Consider the following 17242-nt stretch of genomic DNA (forward strand, 5'->3'; position numbering starts at 1 on the left):
TGGAGCTCATTGATAATTAGATTCAAATAAGAATACATATCATGAACAAGCTCATCATCATTCATTTTAAAGGAATTATAATTTTGTATAGCTAGACAATGTTTTTGCTCACGGACATTAGTTGTGCCGTCATAGAGCTCTTGGAGTTTTAACCAAATTTCATGTGCCGTATTTAAAGTGAACACTTGGTTAAACACATCCATGCTAAAAGATTCAAACAAGCAATTTTTAGCTCTAGCATTGAAATAAATTTCTTTTTCTTCACTCTTTGTGGGTTTATCAGGATTCTTAATGGGTTTCATCCCGTCACGAGTGACTCTCCAAACACCCAAATCTACCACATCAAGGTGACAAGCCATTCTAGCTTTATAGTAGGGGAAGTTAGTGCCGTCAAAGTGTGGAGGCCTAGAGGTATCCATCACAACCACTCTAAATAGCGTCGGCTCAATGGCGGTGAAGCCAAAGATCTAAATTGAGCCAACTAGCTCTAATACCACTTGTAAGGGACCATGACATCTAAGAGGGAGGTGAATTAGGCAACTTAAAACTCTAAACTATTTCATCTTTCTCTACCTAGTCAAATCCTATGCAAGAAAGTAATCTAAATTTGCAACTATGGTTTTACTAGTATGTTGCTATCTCTACCGCAAAAAGGAGTTATGCAACCTAGGTTCCAAACCTATCAACTAGCCTATCACTAAGCTAGGAAAGTAAAGCACAAACCAAGATTGCAATGTAAATGCAGAAGCTAAAGAGTAAGGTAGAGATATGCAAACTCCCGTCGATGACTCCGGTATTTTTACCGAGGTATCAAGAAGTGCGCAAGCTTTCCCTAGTCCTCGTTGGAGCCCCTCGCAAGGAATCCCTTGCAAGGGCCAAGTTCCTAGTCGAGTAACTCCATGGATAGCCCCGTGCCTTCCCCACGCGCAAGTGGGTCTCCGGTGTGGCTTCTAGCAAGCCTCTCCTGGACCTTTCCCCACCATCTTCACTATCAAGCTTCTGGCCAAACTGTCGTGGGCCTTGTTCCCTTCGGTACACGGTGGCGGCCACACCACAAACACGGTTGGTGTGATCTCACAAGACTACAAGCCCCTCCGATGTACAACAATGATGTGCGCAAGCACCGAGTGTTAAGAGGTGTACAAACCTCACTAAACTCTAGGCCTAAACCTAGAGCAAGCGCATAAATAGTGGTCTAACTAACCTAAGCACTTCGCAAAGCACCTACGCTAATCACCAAATGTATCACTAAGCACTATGCAAGTGGAGATCACTAAAGTGGTGTATCAACACCCTTGGTATGTTTCTTTAGCTCTTCGGATCTCAAATGGCTAGTTGGGGGTATATTTATAAGCCCCATGGAGAAAGTAGCCGTTGGGGATGAAACCTAGCTTTCTGCTACTGAGCGGACACTGCTATCATCCTGACTGGATGCGTCCGGTTGTCCCAACCGTTGAGCGTGTGTGTAGAGATCGAACGCACTACCGAGTCCAATCATCATTGACCAGACACGTCCGGTCGTAATTCCACCGCTCTGGAACCTCTCTAGACATGATCGGATGCTGCACTTTGTGCATCCGGTCATCTAGTGCCGCTACGTCCGGTCATGCTAAAAACATTGTCGTGACAAAGAACAGTGTCATCGGTGCGTCCGGTCATCGGTGCGTCCGATCACAGCTGCTAATGCCTGCTATTGCTGAGCAACTAATCGGACATGTCCGGTCCTCATAGGGCCACGTCTGGTCACCTCTACCGAGCTCGTTTCTTCATGATCTTGCGTCTGGCTTGGTTCTCATCTTTGTGCTTGGACTTTGCTTGATACCTTGGGTCTTCTCTTGTGTTTCTAGGGTCTTCCTTATGGTGTTATCATGGGATCATCATGTTGCCTTTGTCCAAGTCACGTCTTGCACCCTATTGAACTACAAAACAATTACTTGCAAATTCATTAGTCCAATTTGGTTGTGTTGGTCATCAAACACCAAAATCCAAAGTAAATGGGCTTAGGGTCCATTTTCCTTACAATACCAATACACGGTTGGCTATTTGCTATCATGGGAAAGAACCATGGGATAATGTAACTGGAGGCCAGGTGAAGTCTATGCGTAGGTTGACTCATGTGACTCCGCCTATGCCAATTAAGGGTCGTACCGTTATTGGCACTTTTATCAAGATTGAACGCATGCCTCTCACTTAGCTGGCCAGATAACTCATTTCGACCGTGAAGCCGAGTAGCTCCACTCAGGACGGGCCCCATTCTGTTAGAGTGTGCACTCTGGATGGTAGTAAGGATGTGCAAGGAGCCAGACGTGAGCCCAACTGTAGGGTAGTCCTGGCAGCCGATTGTCCCTAATTATGTGGCACTGATCGAACCAGCGAAATGTGTACCTAAGTTGTACCAAAGGTGACCTAAGGTGACCATTGATCTGGTCTACCTGGGTTTGTGTTAGGAATAAATTCCCAGCTGGTTGAAATCGATTTGAATCGCCGTCTCTCCCAGACAGTGAGAAACTTGGCTAGCCCCAACATCATAGTAAGTGTATTATGGAATGATGGTTATCAAGAACATGGAATTACTACACCGACTATGGTTATTATTATTATGCTACTAAATGATATACCACATGTTTGGCACAGGTTAGTTGCTAATCTAGAGATGAATAGCTATAATTAACTTGAAGACCGAATTATAACTGTATACTTGAATTGGTAAGCTTTTTATGCAAAATGTTGTCAAGCTAGCTCTACTTATACAACCTTGTATAATCCTTGGAGTCACTTTATTTTTGGTTTATGATTGGTAAGTCTAGCTAAGTACCTTCTTGTACTCAGGGTTTATTTCCCATCGTTGCAGATAATACGATGTATCATGGCTACTGTAAGAACTGCTTCTGTCCCACTGTGGACGAGGAGTAGAGCCCGAGGCAAGGCATCTCTTGTTAGTCCCTCTCTTATTCTTTTATGGGATTGTGATCATGAGATGGCATCGTATTTGAACAATGATGACAGATGTTGGTTTCAAACTTTAATTGCTTCCGCTACTATTTTACCTGAACTTTGTTTGTAATAACCTTTAATCGTACTCTGATGTATGGAACTGTATTTGTGAACTTTATGTAACGTGTGACATGTATGATCTTGGTTGTATGTTGGTTGAATTGAGACCCTTCATGGTACTCGACGGACTACCGGGTTTATATGGGCTCAAGTTTGATAGTGCGATCACTTACGAGCTACTATTGTACTTGTGCTCTTATAAATTAGATGGTTCTGCTATAGCTAGCATCAAATCTATAGCTACTCATGGGGGCACATGCACTCACACTCGTGGAGGTTTGATGTGTGCCACAATTGGTGGTATGAGGAGAAGTCGAGGAGGTAAATTGATGTGTGCCATAATTGGTGGTATGAGGAGCAGTTGGGGAGGTAATTTGATGTCTACCAATGGTGGTACGAGGAGTAGTCGAGGAGGTTTGGTGTCTACCAATGGTGCTATGATGAGCAGTAACATTGAGTGAAAGAAAGAGGTGGTTCAGTTCTATGACTTTCGGTATTACAGCTCAAAGAAGATATGGAGCATCAGGTTCTACGATATTGAGTTCTAGTTTCCACTCCTCAAAGAGCCCGTCACAAAATTATAGTTCTAGACTGTGACTCAGGAGAGTTTCTTTAGGAGCTACCATGCTAGAGGGACAGCTCTAGCAGACAAAAGGATACTTGGTTGGGATGAGCTTGAGAGAGCAGCTAGTATACCCACCCAGCCCCTCTTTGAGCGGTTCCTAGGCTTCGCTCACCTTTTTAGTGAGGTTGATCGAATTGTGATAAGCTGGGTGCATTAGTTCTATGCAACAGTGTGGATTCATCCAGAGCATGACTTCATTGCTTTTATGCTCAATGGTCAGCCAGAGCAAATGTCCTATAACCGCCAACAACAACTCCTCGAGATTGACACTTTAGATAGGAAGCTCCACCAGATAGTCTATAGAGATGCTCTTCCTCCACGTCATAGTAGGGCTAGAGGTACTTTTCCTACAGACCAGGAGATTCAACCACTCTTCATGGAGCCCTTCACCGATGGCTCCTTGCATACACCGGATAGACTACGTCCAGAGGCTTACGTTCAACACATGGCTCTGAGGAAGACAGTCCTGCCTCATGGCGGTAATAGGGAGTCGTTGACCAGCTTGCAGTAGTGGCTACTACTATCAATATGGAGAGGCAAGCAGTTTGACTTCTTACACTTTTTCTAGTCTGAGATCGAGGATGTGATAGCTGATGCTATCAGTACTGGACGGCAGCACGTGTACCCTCACATCATCAGCTATCTGCTATGCACGATTGACTCTTAAAAGAATGGGCCACTATACAACGAGTCAACCTGCTAGGTTATGACTTACATGCCAGCAAGTCTAGACGATCATCGTCGTGGACAGTGTGCCCTTAGGTCCGTTCAAGAGCTATTACCCATACAGGATAGAGAAAGACATGAAATAGTGGATGTAGCCCTAGAGCAGGTAGATCACTAGTCTAGGATTGGAGGAATCTTAAATGTACAAATGCAGGCTTCAGACTCCGTTGACGATGACTACTGTGACCCTACGTCGGATGACCATGACGAGAGAGGGGCATCCTTAGGTGGTGTGGCCAACAAAGAGATGGATGATGTTCCACCTACTACAGAGATGTTTGCCAAGTAGGCACCACCTCTAGTGTCCGTTCAGCAACTGTCAGAGCTTGGACAAATACTTGTTAGGCAAGTTATTGTCTAGGAAGAAAACCAGAAGCATATGGAACGACAAGAGAGGTGTTTGAAAGCAAGTATTGATAAGCAAATGGAGAGTGTGGTCCTTCTCAAAGAGCAGATGAGCTAGCAATCATCTGCTTTTTGTGAGGCCATCAACCAACAAGGCCAAAAAATCGACCTGATGTGCAATGTGTGCACCAGTTGCTTTAATCAACTATACATTGCCACAGGGGTTAAGTCCCCTGACTTTTAGATGCTTTAGTTGCAATGTGGTAGTTAGGTCAACCCCATTGCTGGTTATCTGACTAGTCCTAATAATACAACTATCCACATAGAGTTACCCATTGCGATGACGCTACATAAGCAGAGTTTAGCTTCAGGTCCTGATCAGGCCGGTGATCCACCTTCTTCAAACCCTCAGGTCGAGGTGCAAGTCACCACAGAGGCACATACAGAGCCTCTCAGGGCTTCTCCAATGCCCAAGATACCTGAGCCCGCTTCAGGTTTTGATGAGGCGGGTGATCCACCTTTTTTGCCCTCTTAGGTCGAGGTGCAAGCTGCCACAGAGACACATACAGAGCCTCTCGGGGCTTCTCCAATGAACGAGATGTCTGAACCTGCTAATGCTAGTATTACTATAGTCGAACACAAGCAGAGTTCAGCTTTAGCTCATGAGATAGTTGATCAACCTTCTCCACCTAATCAGGTCGAGGGGATAGATACTACATGCGATGCCACAGGGGCACATACATGAGCCTCCTAGGGCTTCTCCAACAATCATAGAGCCTGATGTGACCACCGAGCCTACTAATCCTACCATTAATAGAGCTGAGTCGACCCTAGGGTCTGACACTTCTACTTCAGTTCAGCAGATCGAAGAGTCCACCATTCGTCCAAGTAACCACTTCACTGAGCATGATGAGACATCGGATTTGGACGATGAGATTTTAGCATACTCACCAGGCGAGATGCACTCACCAGGCGAGTTCAACCTCAATAGCACCATCATGACTTTGATGCCTGCTTCGTCATCATCACCACATCCTTCGAATGCGTAGTCACCTTGATTCCCTGCTAAGGAAGGGACGTACAAGAGATTGGTGATAGTTCGACAGTCGAAGGGAGGGATGCAGTAGAAGGTGAGGGAATGGAGGTATTGTAATTTGGATTTAGAATGATTCTTGATGTAATAATTGAAGCCTTGCTTATGACACAATGACTATTTTATGGTTTTGTAATAAGTTGTACAATTTGAACTATTTTTATCACTATGTTGCTACGTAGGCATCGAAATTTGGATTTAAAATGATTCTTGATGTAATAATTGAAGTCTTGCTTAGGACACAATGTCTAAGTGTGATCTACCACATGGCCGTGTAACGACTCAAAAAATCGTTACAATTTTTCACAAGCACCTTGAGTATAAAATGCATCTAAAAATTTCAATAATCAAAATCTTACATGTTGCCTGTAAACTTGTTGAGAATCATGTGCATTTTAATTCAAATTAGAATTGACTTGTGCTTAGACCAACCAACACTAAGCACTGCTAGTTTTTGGTGGATCATCCGACATCACCACCAGACAGTCCGTCAAGACATCTCATAGACTCAGAATAACTATGACCAACCCGTCCACTAACGGAGTGTCCACCATCACGGCGGAGTGTCCGTCGAAACCCTTACACAGCCAGTCAGTCTATTAGACACAGTCGGGCACTAGCGGACTGTCCGACGCATCCGTAGACTATCCATCAAATCGGTGGACACCTATCCAATGCATGTGTTGTGTTGTCCACACCACACACACACTGACCCCACTTGTTAGCCCAGCCCCACTTGTCATTGGCACCACACACACATAAAACCAACACATCAGCCCCTCTCCCCTCACTCCCCATCTCATTTCACATTGGCCACCCGGAAGAGCAAAGGAGAGTAAGAGAGAAGGAGAAAGGGGAGGAAGAGAAGAGAAGAGAGGAGAAGGGAGGAGGCGCAGCCCCATGCCGGAGCTTCACCGGAACAGCACGCCTGCGATGAGCTGCACCACGATGTCCTGCCAGAGTTGGAGGAACTCCACAAGTCTTCTTCTTCCTCAAGCCATGGAGGAGCCCTCAAGCCAATATCCATCCTCGACCAACCCCAGCCCGAGCTGCTACTACTGGAGGTCACCCATGACATGGTCAGACTCCCAATGTCATCCATCTTCAACCTGCCTAACCCTAGCAAGCTTCCCCAAAAACTACACCTCTCATTCATGGCCACCACCACCATGGATGGGGTTGAGCTTTACACACTATATGCATGGCACATCCATCACTTGTAGAAGCTTCCCCACATCACTAGAAAGCCATAGAAACAAACCGCACTCGATTTAGAGCCCGGATGCCCCAGGAATCATCTCTAACGTTTTTACACCCGAGCTGTTCATCGTTTTACCGGATAGTCCATCATTTTCGCGGACTGTCCGTTGGCACCAGTGTTCGTCCCAGCAAAACGCCCCACGTGCATAGGTTATCACTGGCGGACTATCCACCTGAATTCGTGGACTGTCCGCTGTATCACAGCAGCACAGCCCAAACTTATAAAATCCGTAGAAGATGCATTTGAACTCCAAAATTTGTGAAACAAGTTTTGTTATGTTTCTTAGATTATTCTCCATCATCTAGATTTGAACTTGACACCAAAAAGTATATTTTAATTTTGACTTAAAGTGATGCATTTTTAGTGTAATAAATAGACAACTTATTCTCTGGGTGTCTAAAGATCATGAAACTAGTTTTTGTTAGCTTCTTCTAAGCATGTGCTGCTTATGAAATCTGTTTTGGTGAATCATCTCATTGTATTTATTTACTTAAGCATATCCTTTGTGTCTTGCATCTTAACTCAACACTAGAGATATGTTACCTTTTCGCTTAATCACTTTAGGGACATGATAACATGATATCACACACATGCAAGCACTTAGGGTTAAGGTTTGGATTTCAAAATGAATAAATTGTGCACTATTAGTCAGCTGACGATGACTCCACTACATCTAGCGGAGGGTCCATCAACTACTTATGTTCTCTGTCTACACTTAAACAGAACATGTTATAATTCACCGGAGGGTCCGACAAGTTTGGTGGAGTGTCCGATGAATTATAATAGAGGGCAGTAAAGTTTCCTGAGAGCACACACTTGGTACTGGAGAGTCCGTCATCCATGATGGAGAGTCCATGAAGTTAGACCAAAACAGTTTTCACTAAGTCCCTGAGTTAGCGGACGGCCCGACTTTCACACCGGATCATCCGATGACTCAAACCGACAGCCTAATAGTGTTACACTGCAACACTTAATACATGTTATCAATTGCTAATCAAGTAATATCAACTCATGATATTTATTTTATGTATTGTACTTATCAAGCGTCTCTCATCTCTCTTGCATACTTTATGTATGTCGTGCATACATAAGTGTCTTATACATGTGCATACATATAGGTATGCGATATCGGAGAGACGCCAAGAGATGTTCCAAGCTAGGGGAACCTCACTCTTCCAACAGGCAGGCACCCCACTAATATAAGCTCTATTTTGGATACTTATCATGTTTCATTATGAGTCATGCACCTCTTGTAGTTTGGTTAATCAATGTAATGATGTTTCACTAAGTTAGAACTACTCATTAACTAATTAGAGCCTTTATTTAATCAACGGGGATTGGAACGCTTAATTGCTTATTTGCTTAGCAACGATAGATGCCGAGTGTGAGAATGGAACTCACTCTCGCAAGTAGGAGCTTCACTGGGATAATTAATTACTTAAAACTTACAAGGGTATTAACTTGATCCACATGTGTTCAAATATGACTAGGATAACTATAAATCCTTTTGGCAGGTCCTTCCCTATTCAAAAGAGAGTCTGAACCTTCTTCAAAAATCGATTTGCTTCCAAAATGATTTATAAACGATTTATCAAACAAAGTGTTTGCAAAAAGGCTTTGTTTTATCAAATCTTGATCTCTCCTAGATTCAAAAGGTGTCATCTTGAAAATGCTTTGGAAACCCCATTTTGCTTTGCAAAGGTTTTACCCTTCAAAAGAGGAATGATTTCAAACCGATCTCAAAACAAGTATCAAAACCTTTTGATTTAAACTCACTTCTGAAAAAGTTTTGCTTTACTAAATAAAGGGTCCTTCCAAAAACGTTTTCTTTTACTAAACAAAAGGTTTTACAAAAGACTTTGGTTTCCAAAACCTGCCTCAAGGGACCAACCCCAACAATGAATATAATCTGATGGTCACCTTCTCACTCTTTACTCACGTGAGGGGTAAGGTCACTATGAGTGTGGGATCTCAAGTGATGTAGCTCAAGGAGCAGTTAAGGACCGTTTATTGGGATGTGTGAGTCTGAGTAACCACTCGTACAGACTACATACTGTGAATGGGGTGGTAAGCCAAGTAACAAATTGAGATTGGTTTATCCATAAAACTGGCAAGGGGGTTGGCGTCGGTCGAGAATGTCTGAGACATTGACCGGGCAACCAGTCAAACCTTTCGTCAGATATTTTGGCTAGATTAGGGAAAGGTTGGAGAAAGTGAGGCAACCCTTACCTGGGCACGGGTATGGTGGTTCATCCCGGTCTCCGTGTGGATATAGTTTTACACCTCTGCAGAGTTTGAAAGACTAAAGTCCTTCGGGATGGAACCATTCGGTTGTTCCTACTTTCTATACCCATGGTAGTGTTAACGATGAAACTTGATGATGATATGAACTATATATGTTGATCACTTATCTTGCTATCATGAACTTTTAATGCTAATGCTTCTAATGATGAATTCATAGCATGTCATCTAAGAAAACCATATGCTTTTGTGCAAATGTACAAATGCCTACTGATCCCTTTGCATCTACTAGATATTTATATGTTGGAATTAAGTCCTGCGAGTACGCAATGTACTCACGGTGCTACGGTTAAGTTGTTTTGTAGGTAAAGGACAGTGGTGGCCATCTCACCCCATCGTTGGTGGCAAAGTGGGTGAATGGCATGAGCCGACCAAGCTATGGTGGTGATGCCCATGGGCAAGGCAACTACCCGTTACTAGAAAGAGTGTTATCGTAGCATAGAGGTGTTGGTAAGAGAGTCTTTTGGTTCACACTACATTCAGTTCAATGTTGTATAATTAATTCATAATATACATCAAGACTTGTAATATATGTTTCTGCTGAATGACTTTGTGCTCCGGTGATAAGATGTAATCTTGAGTTATGGAGGCTATCGTGGTATGGTACTCAACCGGGATCCTAGTGTTGGAGATGTGGATAGCATCTCTAGGGGAGTCACCGGTGTTGGTTTGCTTAAATTGAGCTAGTCAAGTGGATGACACTCGATTTAGGTAAATTGACATGGCGGGTCCCTGACAGCCCGGAATATAGGGTGCATCCATAGGTAAACAACGTATAAGTACCATGCTTACACAATGTCGACCACTCACCCCATGTACTTTAGAGCGAGCGCTATACAAACTTATGCTTTAACATAAAGACAACCTAGCTATACTAAGCATATAATCAAAGTAGACGATTGTGTCCCCATGTCTGTTCGGGTGGTCTTCATCAGGTTGAGGACCGATCTTTTAGGGCCTAAACGGCCTTGACCATGCATGGTCGAATTGTTATCACATTTCGCGAGTGTTGGTATTTATTAACATGTCACTTGTTTAAGTAGCCACCTAATGTTGTTGATATTTCTTAACATCATTTTTGCTAAGTTGTTATCCCTAGCTATGATGCCATGAATGCTTATTGGTACTTTCTAGTGTCACTTCTAGAATGACACTAAGAAGTACTTAAGTATTTCTATTGTGACTAGAAAGAATGCAAATATGTATATGAAGGGATCTGCAAGCGCACAGATAATTTACCATTGTAGCATTTCACCCGAGAGTATTCTAGGTATCGTTATTTATATTTTTACCACAGGGAAGGACTGGTAGATGGAATATATTGATAACTTATATATATGATGGAGAGATAAACCACAACCAAGCTTCTACTCACAACAGAGGTAAGTCACAGGGTATGATAAATATATGTAAATGATCATTGATAGTTAATAGTTGAACACTTAGAGTACTCCTTTCTATGGCATTAGCATGGCTAAGTAGATACAATAGAGAAACAATTCCTAAGTCATTATTAACTACAAGTCAAAGCATACTATGATTAGTGCAATTATACTTAATAATCATGGCTAAGATCAACTCCATATCTACACATAAGGGATATTACTAAGTAAGATCAAGAACAGAGCATGACTTCCTTCGTAACTAGATCCTACTTGACCTATATTCTGGGAGTGGCCTACAAAGGACTCAATGAGAGTGTCACACTCTTGATCTACCACATGGCCTGAAATATAGGGTGCATCCATAGGTAAACAATGTATAAGCACCACACTTACACAATGTCAACCACTCACCCCGTGTACTTTAGAGCGAGCGCTATACGAACTTATGCTTGAACATAAAGACAATCTAGCTATACTAAGCATATAATCAAAGTAGACGATGAACATGATAACTAGGAACATGAATAATATTGAGAATAATATCATATCAATTGTAGCAAACACATGAAATATGAAAGATACAAGAGAGGATACAAGTGCTATACCGAGCCACACTCTTGACAAGATCAGGAATCCAAGCAAAGCTTGCCTCTCTCTAGATCTAACTTAGCTAGCTACGCCCTAGAATATTTGTGGAGCTCTAAGGTTCTTCTCTTCTGACTAGGGTTTCTAGATGAGATAATGATTAGGGTTATGCCTGTGGGGTGGTAGGGCCTAGTATATATAGGGGGAACCATCAATCTTAAGCCCTCGGATCAAACAGACTTAAAGCAATGGCGTAGATGCAATCCTTAAGGCGGTGGACAACCGACGTAACGAAACAGAGGCTAACTGGTGGGCCTAGGGGCCGACTGGCCCTACCTAGCAGCCACCTGCCCTCTGCCACGGTGAGTTGCTTTCTAGTGTCTTCTATAGTCTTCTGGAGTTGGTTTCGTCGCGTATAAGCGCAATTAAATCTGACAATTAGGTTCACCTTGACGGTTTTCTGGATAACCCTTGCAAAAAATATAGATTCACCAAAACTCATGGAATTTGTTAGCTTAAACCCCTAAACCTATGTTGGTGATCACTTTCATGCATTATATTGGTTTTTTATGGTTATTAACTACCGTCAACAGCGAGATCTAGCGCTGCTTCACGAAGAAGGTGCTGTTGTGCGACCTTGATCGCCCGCTCTATTGGACTCGCCTGGGGGATCGCCAATCCTTGTTGGTATGCGAGGCCTGGGAGCTAGCTCCAGGTCATGGTTTTGTGACGCGAGGCAGAGCTGGTCATGGCTTGGCCTCGGTTGATGGGATCGCTTGGACCCGGCTCTGTGCTCCCCTTGTCACCATTTCTAACCCTTGGGGGTCGTACTGCCTTGTCATGGGTAGGTTTAGTTTTTGCCCCACGTAGGGAGAGGCTTGTCCACCATAACCACATGGTCAAAGCGGTGCGCCTCGTTGGGGTCGATGGGTAATTCGAGCGGGACCTGATATCCTCCCTAATTGATGTGGAGTTCGGTTGTGCCTCGTCGAGAGATGTCCCATAAATCATCGGCCGTCAAACCTGTTGGTCCCCGACTGCCTCCGCAATGGCCAAAGGGCAAGATGCCTCCCCAGAGGGGGTCAACCTAGGTGACTTCGAAGTGGACGACTCAAACACAAGGAGAGGCGGTCGTGTGGCTCCGCACCACCGATAAGAGCCGTGGGGGACCATCTCACCCTGCCCCTATCCCTTTGTGGCCTCAAGCCCATCTAAGGATCGGCCCAAGAGTAAACTTCCTAAGCATGACGTGAGGTCATGTTCGCGGTGGGTTGCTCTGTGCCCGGATTCAAGGGTGTGTGGCCTCCTTAATCATGTCATGTTTACGACGCCTACTTGTGAGCAATAATGCACCCTTTGAACGAGGGTGCATAAACCAAAATGATATGGACAATGGGAATGCTCAGGGCTTACCTAGTTCAGGTTGTTGTGTGAGTGGCCATTGCACCGCCTTCCGTCCGATCGCCACACCTATTCTGCGAGATTATCAAAGTGGTTAGCAATGGTCACAGAGCGCATGTGGGCCTGGATCGCTTGCCAGGGTTATCTTTGTGGCTACAAATCTGCTGGGTCAGTGTGCAGTGGGAGGCATTCACTTCTGATCTCTCGCATCGCCTTCCTCTCTTTCCTACTCACATGCTTGTAGTTGTCCTTTTTGGTCATGGTGATGGGTCATAGGAGGCGCCAGCGGGAGGAGTCACCTGAGATCGATAAACCGCTATCGCACCTTCTTCCTTCCCTGTGAGATCAAGGGCAAGTGACTTTACATTATTTCCGAACCTGGTTGTGTTTGTATTGACTGGTTACGTGTTTTAGGATTATTCCCCTGCGGTGACGCTAGAGATTAGAGATTCTACCGACGTCGCCTACCTCGGGTCTGTTCCACCTCTGGAGCCAGCGAGCCCCCATTCCCTATCCTTTTCCACCAGTCAGCGGGGGGTATGGAACTTTATGCTCAAGAGGGACGAGGCTCGCCGGTTGCACTCAAACTCTTCTCATGAGGTAGTTCAGCTGAAGGCCCACCTAGACTATCTCTAGGCAGCCCTCTCGGTGGCGAAAGAAGAAGTTGCCGAGGCATGAGCGTTAGTTTCCAAGGTGTGAGCATTGGCTACCGCTGCTCGAGTGTGAGCATGTGGTAGGTTTTCTACTACCGTTAATTCCTTCTATCTGGTTTTTGTTCTTGGGCCTTAGTGGGATCCTCTTGGTTATAGTTCTGGAGGAGCAGCTCGCAATGTCCCGACGTGAGGTGGAGGAGGCTCATCTCCAAGAAGGCCTCTTGGGCGAGGATCACCGTCGAGGCGTGGCTCCTAGAGCCTGGCCAGAGGCTGGCTCTAGTGGATGATCTTGTCGCCGTTGCAGAAGCCGCTGCGGCGATTGTGAATATGGAGTGTGGTTTCTGTAGCTATAGCTAGGTTTCCTACATTGCGTTGGGCATTCCTTCTCTGCAAGCTTATGTGTTTCACCGATGGGCGAGGTTGTGAAGACTAAGTTTCCCATGTGCATGGCCTACCGATGATCTCATTGCTGGTTTTTGGTTCCCTTTTATTCATGCTAATGTGGTGCTCTTACTCTCTCTTGGTCCAGTGTTGGTAGGCATGTGACCCTCTCTTAATTTAGGGGTTGATTCCTCATGATGCGTAGACGTTGGCTAGAGGTCGCATGTCGTGCTGTGCTATAGGGTGCAGGCGATGAGGGCATGCAGGTAGCGAGTATGGCTTCCTATGGTGCCAGTGCATGCTGGTGGGGAGTCTCACATGCGCTCCCCCCACGGGTCAACGATATTGGTCGTGTGTGAAAAATGGGTCAAGCTGTCCGGAAGGTGGATACCTTCAAAATGAGCTGTGTGGATTTCGTGCCCCTTCATTCGTTCTACGCTTTGTTTTAGCCATTTAGGATTGTTGATGTATCTATGCACGTATGCAAATGCGATTGAGTAATGAAGAGAGAGATAGGATTGACATCACCGGTGGTCGTTCAGGGGGTAGATGTTCCTTCTGCTATTGTTGCTCGAGTTGCGGCGAGCCCCCAAGCACTTGCCTATGGCAGAGTTGTTGTAGTCCCTAGGCCATGAGCTGGTAAGGGTGCTTCTTTATTGCTCAGAGTGGTCATATCTAGTGTGGGTCGACCTCTCAGGCTGCCTTGGATCGATCCTTGCTGGCCCGTCATCCTCGGTGGGCTCGCAAGCCCCCAGGGATGGTTTCTTCGTATCCAGCTCGTTGAATTCCATGGCCGGGAGGGCTCGTGCATTCTAGTGAGCGAGCCCTCGTGGCACGACGACGTCATAGTCATCGTGTCTCTGCTTTTGGATGTGATTGCCGCTCTTGAGGAAGAGCCAGCATGACTTGTCGCTGTGGAAGTGGGTTCTAAGGGTGACACAGTTCAACCCGCTTGGCGCAGTGTATCGTGTGCTTAGGGGGCGCTTTCTCATATGCACGTGCCTCCATGTGAAAGCTAGCAGTTCATGGTGACATGATGGACAGCTAGTCCGTCATGAGGGATTTGTCCCTGGTTCCAGGATCGGCCTTGCTAGGCGTGGCGTCGGATAGCCACCTGATCACTAGCGACGATGCCGTGTGGCAGCGGGTGGTTTCGTCGCTCGTGTGCACCCTAATTTGCCATGTTCCACTGGGTGGCAGCATTGCTTAGGGCGTGGCTCAACTATAGGATCTAGGCCTCCCACGTGGTGGCCTAGACATGGTAGAGGCTAGTGATGGGTGTTAACCCATGGATGCGGATGATCTCGTGGTTTCCCAAAAGGATGTGCCTGTCGAGGGCCATTTCGTGGGTGAGCTCGCCATGAGCCATAGGCTTGTGGTTTCCCTAGTGGGAAACCTGGCCAATGCCGGTGATGAGAGAGGGTATTGGCCCCCCTATGTAGGTAAACTCTAGAATGCAGCCGCTGAGGGCAGTTTCCGAGAGTGTGTTCGTTGTAGGCCATGCGGTCTAGGTCTCTAGGGCAGAGGACCTGGCTATGGCCGAAGATAGACATGAGCACTGACCCTTCAACGCTGATGGATTTGGGGTTCCCGTGATGGATGTGGCCACCGTGGGCCATTCCGCGGGTGAATCCACCAATGGTGCGAGGAGCCATCGCTTCCTTCTCAACAATCAAGAGTGCGCGACTATCTCCTACCTGCGCGCTAACTGTCAGTGCTTTATAAACTGACTAGTGAATTTATACAAATATTGCACTGCTCCAAAAAGATGATGGTAGCATCCAAAAGACATAAGGAATTATACTGGTTCAGGCCGGAACCCTATGTCCAGTCTCTGAGATGATCGAGTGCGCATTCCTTGCTTGAATGCTATGAAGTTCTTACAATAGGGAGGTGCAAGAATGGTGGAAGAGGTAGGAGAGCTAGAGCTAAGAGATGGGCTGCCTGAAGGAAAGCTTCGAGAGCCTAAAAAGTGTGAAGATATCAAGATTGATCTTGAGAACGGTGCCCTGACTGTCCTTATATAGAGTCCGGGGCCAGATCATATACAAAGAAGAAGGTTCTCCTGGCCGAGGGGTTGTGAGCCTAAGGGAGGAGGCCTAGCTAACTTGGCTTGCAAGTAACGTCGTCTTGTGGTGCACGTCCGGGCGTGGCCATCGTCATGGTCTTATGCCCACGTCGCGACGTGGTGTGACATGGTGCCACAGTGCCAGTCATTGCAGCACTGTGGGCATGGTGGTGTTTTGCTAGCCGTCCTATACGATGTGGTCTCGTCGTGGCCTTCGTCATCACCTCCTAATCATCTAGGAGCGTCGTACAAGAGTCGGTAGCCGCCTCGAGTCGTCGACCGCCTTGCTGTTGGTGGAGTTAGTGGCCACGATCCTGGGCTCCGGGGTCATGGTCCTTGCTGGCTTAGGTAACCTCTAAGTTAAGGCCACTGTCATGGATCCCATCTCGTGGTGGGTGGAGTCGTACATATGTCTCGTCGGGCCGTATTTGGACGGTGGGTCTCCGTACTGGCTACCACCGCTTGGCAATGTTGTCTTGTCTCTACTGCGTGGTGCAGGGATGACGTCTGACCGGGCTGAGGTGACTGTTGTCCCCTCGGTCCTTGTGGGGTTAGTGCGGTGTGCCTGCTCCTGTTAGAGCAGGCGTGCTTGGTGGGCTCGATCTCTCCCCGTTCCTCCTAGGAGTCGAGACGGTGAGAGGTCATGAGTTATTGCGTAGCGTGCGGCTAAGGCAGAGGGAAAGGTGTCGTGTTGGACCCCGGCCTTAGTGTTTGGCCTGGTCCGCTCAGCTTAGCTGGGCCTCGATCGTTTGGCTTATACTAGCTGGCGTATCGTGGGCCGTCCGAGCGGCTATCTAATCGGTGACTTAAGATACCTGGGGTATCATAACCCTAACATTAGATGACCCAGAACCAAAGTAGCATTTAAACTATATCAACTAATGTGAAATATATTTTAATACTTTATTTATTTAATGTTATAGGTGTTAGTATATTTTATAAACTTGGTTAAAGTTAGACAATTTTGATTTATAATAAAATCAAAACAACGTATAATTTGAAACCTACAAACTAGGAGGAGAAATCATCCACCTCCATTGTCCATCCTTTTTCAAGTATATATATAATGAAGTAATTCCTCATTAATTCGATGCAAAACGTGCCAAGGAGAATTCACAGTAAAGCTAATGGTCAGTTTGGATCTCTTATACTATATAAGAAAAATAATGGGATCTACCCCCAAACCTATTATTTAGAGCTTTTATTATGCAAAAAGGAATAATTATTATAAGAATAAGAGCTAAGCATCTCATATTTTTTTCCTCTAGAATCCAGATTTTACAGACTACAGTCACTATCTAGAACCCAGAATCTAAACTAGAAGATCCAAAAAGACCCTAAATCAGAGTTGAAGACTCATCAGG

This window comes from Miscanthus floridulus, chromosome 14 (assembly GCF_019320115.1).
Source record: "Miscanthus floridulus cultivar M001 chromosome 14, ASM1932011v1, whole genome shotgun sequence".
In the NCBI taxonomy this organism is placed as follows: Eukaryota; Viridiplantae; Streptophyta; class Magnoliopsida; order Poales; family Poaceae; genus Miscanthus; species Miscanthus floridulus.